The 7,691-nt window shown below is 40.4% G+C and overlaps 1 long non-coding RNA gene across 1 annotated transcript; it reads right to left on the bottom strand.

The window, feature by feature from the left end:
- Window positions 1-6,434: 6,434 nt before the first annotated feature.
- On the bottom strand, window positions 6,435-7,470 carry LOC143273200 (uncharacterized). Its single transcript, XR_013051093.1, has 2 exons — window positions 6,920-7,470; window positions 6,435-6,615 (listed from the first exon to the last, which is right to left on the bottom strand). It is a non-coding gene; the product is annotated as an uncharacterized LOC143273200 (long non-coding RNA).
- Between the last annotated feature and the right edge of the window lie 221 nt (window positions 7,471-7,691).

Genomic DNA, 7,691 nt, shown 5'->3' with positions numbered 1-7,691 from the left:
GTGCAGGATGGCTCTCTGGGGTTACTTGTAGGGCAGGTGCTAGGATTATAAAAAAACAAACAAACAAACAAACCTGGCAATCAGAGTAACTGCATACCACACCTGTCCAGTGATTTTTGTCTAAAGTAGTCCTGAACTGAGGTATGTCTCAAGATTCTTGAGAGGAGAGAAAGGAAACTCCTCTCTCTAGCGTTCTCAATTTGTGCCTCTACCTCCCAATCAGATCACACTTGTACAGCAGCTGAAGTACATCCTAAGGAAGAAGTGATTTTCCCCTCTTAAGTGGACATTTAACCAGAGCCTCAGTTCAGAGGTAGAGTGAAACATGGATCAGCCAGACATCTGCCCTATGTACATGCCTCTGTTTACAAAGTGGAAAATCTGGTAAAACTTCTCTGCCCTTTTATCAGAAGTGGATCCCTGCTCCTTCTCCAAACAGCCTCTTTCAGGCTGCCAGTACACTAATGCAGCAAATGATATGTACCCTATGATTTAGATATAATCAGTTCATGGGCTCTGTTCTCTGCTCCTGCTTGGCATTAAAGAACAGTACCATGTGTTACAAAGAAAGAATGGGTAGAATCAAGCATTCAGACTCAAATCCCAACCTCAGATTGTGATCTTCCTAGGAGCCAAGATGGGCTTTTGATATGAAAGTAAAAAAGGCACATGTTACTAAGTGTGTACAGCAATTGCTAAGTCCCCATCCTTTACAATCAATCCACATCAGTTGCTTCTTTGCATAACGAATAATATTGTCTCTGCTCAAAATGACTGGACGGCCATATTAATAGTTAAATTACTTACATTTCCCCATCCCATGATATCACAATAAATGGTCAAATTAAAAGATATACATTGATGAATGAGCCTAGAGTGATAGCCCTGGGGACACCTCCCTGTGATTGTATTTATCCAGCTTAAAGGGACAGTGAATGGACAGCTGCTTTCTCCTTCACACTGTTTTACCATGCATACAGGTAACGTTTCCAAAGTAATAAAAACAAAAAGTCTCTGAAAATGAGTTAAAATAGAAATGGACTTGAAGCCAAGCAGGTGGCATGTATACACAGCACAACTTTATTATGTCTCCCTAATGAATGAGCCTCGCTCTGTGAGTTGATCTACCCAGTTTCCTGTAATCGCTTTCTCTTCCATCCATGAAGGCCATCAATCAGCTTCAATCAATATTTTCCAAACAAAAGCAGTGGGGCTGTTGCTAGTGGCTGAATTAACATGGGGATATTTAATCTTTGCATTGGTTTTCTCTTCGGGTTCTAGGCTCCTACCTAAGTGGCTTAAAATTTGATTGATTCTTCTATTATCACTTTTCTGAAGATATCAGAATTTGTCCATGAGCCTGTGAAAGTTATCTCGTGCATATAGGCAAAGTATATTTAATTACTTATTACACTGTATACCAAGGATTCAGCTAGTTTTCATTCCTGTCCTGTCATGGTAAAATAGCATGAATAAGTAATTTGTACATCAGTGTGACAAATATGTATTGATTTACATATGATGTTATTTAATGGGAGGGATGCTGGCATGAAAAGAGTGTCTTAAAAAGACAATCCAAGACATAAATTTTATAATATGACTTTTAATAAACTGATTCTGTAGCTAGAATGGCTTCCTGTAGACTTTGGACTTCCAAATAGGAGATTATACCAGCTTTTGAAACCTACCCTTAAGTTAGTTTTTAAAACAGTATGTATGGCCCCGATAGTCATTCAAATTATAATCACCAGACAACTCAGTCACCTTTAGTTAATTAAAAAGAAGTCTTAGCACTACACCCACACACGCACACAACCCCCCCCACACACACACACAAACCTTGGTTAAAGATTTTGTTAGTCTTACCACAATCTCCATTTCTAGCTGTGCGAACTATGTGCAATTCAGCAATTCCCTGCCAAGAACAATTAGAAAAGTCAGCTCAAATACCAAGTCAGGACACTGCTGGAAAGACGACAAGGAAATGTGGGGCTGAGGTGACAGGGAGAGGGGAGCCGGGGACATGTGAACCTGCTTTTTTGTCTCATTTTTCCGCGGGGACATTTTCTGATCCTTGGCACTGGGTTAATTGTTAAAAATGAGAGTGCAAGTCCCGGGCCAGGAGGCCGAAGAGGCCATCCGAGCTGCTGTCACCTCACAGCAATGGAGAAACAGAAATTGCACCAGGTCTCCGGGGCCGCCAAAGTCCCACTGAAAAGCAGACAAGTGAGCGGGGCCTCCGTGGATTTTCTGCTCCGGGCCTTTATCAGCTCTTCAGCTGTGAGGACAGAGGTTAAAAGCTAGATGTCCGAGCGGAGTTGCCCATTGCTTTGGGCAGCATAGGAAACCATATTTCAGAAGCAAGAAATTGAGGACCTTGGTAAATATCCCACTGTCTCGAAGACAGAGTGGACCTGAGTTAGAATTGCCGAGGGGAAACTGCAGTGCAGCTTAGGGTATTTCAGTCAACTGGAGTAAGTTAAAAATCCCATCTGCAAGTTTGCTCAATTTAAATACTTCATACTAGTAATTATTATAGATACTGCATAATTGCTTTGTCTTTTCTTTTTAATGTATGCATAATATAAAAATACAGTAACAGCTGTGGATGAACTTAGGAGAAGGCTTACCTGGCATGCACAGAGCTTCAGGTTTCTCTCTGGGCAGAGCATCCACCAGGTGTGGTCCATATTTGTGATTCCAGTACTTGGGAGCCAGAGTGAGCCTTAGCAGGAGGTCAAGGTCATCTTTGATTATACATCCATCAAGGTTGAGGCCAGCCTGGGGTACTCGAGAACCTGTCTCAAAAAAGAAATGTTCATAAAATATAAATGCATGATATAAATATAAATACATTGTATAAAATATAATAATGCCAAACAGATATAATTAAATATAGATGTATTACTTTTTTAGAGATATTTATAAATTAAAATAAAAATATATAATATAAATAAATATAAATAGATTAATTATGTCATCATGTATTATCTAGTTACTGAATGAGTAAATGAATACAAATATTAAATTATAAAATATGTAAATGTATTTAAAGTTATGTCCAAAGAAAAGGCCAAACTTAATTACCTATTATGTTGAAAAGCTAAAATGTATAAACAAATTCGATCTGAAGAAAGTCAAGAAAATAATAATAAAAAATAGAATAAACATAGTCTCCATGTAAAAACATACCTAAGATCTCAACAGTCACATGTTTATAAAAGCATGCCGAAAGTATAGATGGTCACATACATATCCTGTAGAACAAATAATTTAAACATTTTAGTTTAGATCCCTGGGGAGGAGTCAGCAATTAAAAAACTACTATGCAGTAACAAAAATTTTCAAGGTTCCAGTGTTTACAAAAGAAATTGTAGTTACTACTGAAGTTTTGCCTTCAGAAAAAAGATCTAGGCTGAGAAGTCTTTGCCAGTCAGCCTTTTCTTGCATAAATCCTCCAGATCGTACAGAAAAAAAAAAAACAATTTATTCAGTACTATCTATTTCAGGAAAAAAAATCAGCAAGAGAGAGGCAGGAGCCCCCAAAGAGTTGGCCCATCGGTGACCAGTGGCACGTGCTCTCACTGTTGGTTTATTCAAGGATGTTTCCTCAAAATGACATTTAAGGGTGCTAAAGATGTAAGAATGTATCACTATTTCCATTATAGATATGTGTTTCAAAATCACTTCACATTATTCGTTTGTTTGTTTGTTTATTTATTTATTTATAGGAGTTGTCTCGGTCAGTGTTTTATTGCTGTGAAAAGACACCATAGCCATAGCCACTTTTATAAACAAAAACATTTAATGGGAGCTTGCTTAACACTTTTGGATCTTCAGCCCATTCTCATCATGGTGAGGAGCATGGTAGCATGCATGCAGGTGGACATGGTGCTGGAGAAGTAGTTGACAGTTCTACATCTGGATCCATAGACAACAGGTAGAGAGTGACATTGGAAGTGGCTTGGGCTTTTGAAATCCCAAAGCCCAATCCCAATGACACACTTCTTCCAACAAAGCCACACCCACTCCAACAAGATCACACCTACTGATCCTTCTCAAGTAATGCTCCTCCCTAATGACCAAGCATTCTAGTGTATGAGTCTATGGGGGCCATTCTCATTCAAACCACCACAGGAGTCTTGCCTTGGTGTGGATATGGAAATCAGAAAGCAGCTTGCAGGAATTCATTCTGTCCTTCCACCATGTGGGTTCTGTGGATCAAACTCAGGTTGTAGGAGTTGGCCGCAAGCACCTTTACCCACGGAGTACTCTCACTAACCCTGATACTTGCTTTTTAAACAGATAATTATAGTCACATGTCCTCATGACTCGATCATAATCTCAGTGTAAGATGTGAAGATACCCGCACCAGGCCACTTTGATGTCTAGTGCAATTTCTTATCAGATGGACTTCCATTCTACTTGGCAACAAGCATAGTGATTTCCACCAGGTATGTTCAATAAACTTTCATTAAATTACTATGAAGATAAAAAATAGCATGCAATTAGAATGCACTATACTGAAACAGTATCACTTCCTATGCTTATATTTAACAGAATTCCAAGTGTTAGGTCACAAGCCCTGTAGCCTCACAGATCCAGCCACACCCCCATAGACTTTCTTCTTTATTCAAAGCCTTTAGGTCTTCCCTTCATCTCCCGGCCTTCCTTGGACCTGGCATTTCCAGACAACAAACCCAAAACAGAGAAGGGCTGCACACATAACGGTCTCGTTCCTTAGCAACTGGGCCCATCATCCTTATCCTTTTGGAAATACCTGCTTTAGCTAGATATACAGAAAAGCATAAGGCTTGTGTCTACGTAGGCTGCATCAGCGGACCTGGGGACCTTTTCCTTAGCACCCAAGACCTTCACCCTCCCCACCCCTAACACAGGACTTTAATAGAACTAACTCTGTTCTAGCTGAATGGGTTGGAAAATCTTTTCCTCATGCTACCACTTTGCCTTACTCTCTAATAAATTATTTGTCTGAATGTTGACCCATCTGTAAGGATTCTGTCCTTATTATGTCATCAGCCCGCGATGGTGTCCCAGCCTAAAAAGCAGACATGCCCTCCCACGAGCTCTCTCTCTTCGTATTCTCTCTGTACTTCCCCTCCACATGGTCTCTCTATCTCTCTGTCTCTGTCTCTGTCTCTTTCTCTCTCTCTCTCTCTCTCTCTCTCTCTCTCTCTCTCTCTCTCTCTCTCTCTCTCTCTCTCTCCTTCCTCCTAATAAAGCTCTAAAAATGTAACCATGGCTCATGATTATTCCACCACTACAGCATCCAGTGCTCTCTTTCGCCCCCGCGGCCACTGCAATTAGCCACGGCCAGCCACAATCCCCGCCACTACACCCCTTCACCATCTCCATCTCTTTCTCAAACCCAGGCCCTCTCCAAACCCAGAAGGACATGGTTGTCCCACATCATTGTTCATTGATTATTTCTTCCATTATGTTTAAGAGCCACCAGAGGAGGAAATGCTGATTATAAAAAGCCCATGAATTCGAGAGACTATCTACTCTGTCATGAAAGGTCAGGTTTGAATTTCTGTTTTTGAGAAGTTCAGCCTAGCCAGTATTTTGATTTTGATTTGCAGCCTCTAGTTATTGGGGAAAAAATATCTAAGAACATTAGCAAATTGACTACACAGCACACACCTGCCCTTCCCATATTCAGAGACTGAGTTATTCATAAGAGTTTCTCAGAGGGCTGGGTGGGAGGGATTCTTACAGCCTTGCTACAGTTTGGATTTGCTATGGTCCAGTTGTCAAAGGTTTTGTTCCTAGTTATTTGGAGGCTTCACAAATTGCAAGAGATGAAAGGAGACTATGAGCACCCAGCTGTGCTCCTCTCCCCCACACCCCTTTTTTTGAATCCTGGCATTGAATTGAGCAGCTTTGCTGACCCAGATTCTCTCTACTCCATGATATACTGTCACAGACCTAGAGCAAGGGGGCTGGCCATCCATGGACCAAAACCTCCCCCCACAAAAATGAGCCCCAATAAACCTTTCCTTGTTGTAAGTTATCTCCAGCATTTTATGACAGCAGTAGAAATCTAACTGGCACAGCCCTGCTGTGGTAAAACAAATCACAACAAAAGCAAGTTTTCAGTTCCCAGTTGGTAGGTTACTTCCCTATCCAGACATCATAAGCTAAAACATCTTGTACTGATGCAGAACATGTCTTATAAATGAAGACAATACCAGGAAGTGGGGAGGGTAGAGATTGTATCACTATTTCCCAATTTTTCATGGTCATTTTAATAGTTCATAATCAATACAGTACAATAAACCATCTAAAAGTGACAGATGTACATTTTTATGTGCATTGGCTCATTTTGATTCATCCCTAAACTGCAGGACACATACATCACTATGAAATCCTCTAATAAAAGTGACAGGTAAATTAAAATAAATGGCCCAATGTTTTTTAGCAAAACAGATTTTTATTTTCACTTTACTTTTAATGAGACAATGAGAAGTTCTATTCTCCCCTGAAGTTAAATCCAATGTGGTGAAGTATCAAATGTTTGGCGCCTTTCTCTGCAGCTCAAAATGTAATTTGAGCTAATTCATGAAATGCACTTTGTCCAAAGATCTTTATTGCCTGAGAGATAAATAGTCAAAATATATCAGATTTATTGATGTCCAGGGAAAATGACATTATGTTGCTTAGAGTGAAGCTGTGATTATTCAGAAAAGTGTAAGAAGTCTCTGGGCCCCAAATAAAACAAGGAACAGAAAAAAAAAAGGATGCTGCATATGGTACAGCAGGATAGACCTAAATGCAGGCAATGCAGGGACCTTTGCTATAAACATGGACATAACAACCTGAATGTAAAGACTCAGGACTCCAGCATCTAAGGACTACATTCAGCCAAGCATCTCTGAAACACCCTGTCAAATAATACCTATCTCAGTCTTGGAATTTTCTTTTCTTCACTGGCGGCTCATGACTTCCCCGATGCCAAGGGTGGTAGAACATGCCCACGAATCATAAAACTAATTGGGCTGAGGCAGGAGGATGGCCACAACTATGAAATCTGGCATAAAGCATAGGACCCTGTCTCAAACAAACCCAAATTCACTGTTGATGAGAGTCCAGCTCAGTGGTAAATTGGTTGAGCCGTGGGTATGGGTTCCTGGATTCAACCCTCTGGCCTTCAAAATAAACAAATAGGTAAAAGAATAAATCTCAGTCTCTCTGCCGTGGTTTTAGCTTTGTTTTGTTTTTCCCGGCCCGATTTCCCCAGACTTCCCATGTATTAGCGAGTAGAAGGGCAGACTCCTATAGCTGCCACAAGCCACCATAGATAGGCATCAGTGCTTCTGCACTGTGTTATTTCACATCTCTATAATATGGCTTCTTCCCCTTGTAAAACACAGTTCATTATACACAGATACATTTTAAAAGGCAAACAGAGCTGAGAAACATTTCTGGGAACCACATCTCATAGACAGATAATCCCACCCATACCATAGAATTTGAATGAATAAGAAAGATTCCAGATAGAACCAATGACTTGTCCTCAGAACATAAGGAAATAAAACTCATTATGAAGAAAGGACACTCAGAGAACTGAAAACGCAGGAGTCCTGGATGAGGAACATTTTGGGGATGGGGCAGCTACGATGTTGAGGGTTGTTCTGTGACAGTGACTGGAGAGGAAGAGAGGAGAGCAG

The sequence above is a fragment of the Peromyscus maniculatus genome, chromosome 5 (assembly GCF_049852395.1).
Source record: "Peromyscus maniculatus bairdii isolate BWxNUB_F1_BW_parent chromosome 5, HU_Pman_BW_mat_3.1, whole genome shotgun sequence".
Lineage (NCBI taxonomy): Eukaryota > Metazoa > Chordata > Mammalia > Rodentia > Cricetidae > Peromyscus > Peromyscus maniculatus.
This window is presented reverse-complemented; position numbering and strand designations above follow the sequence as displayed.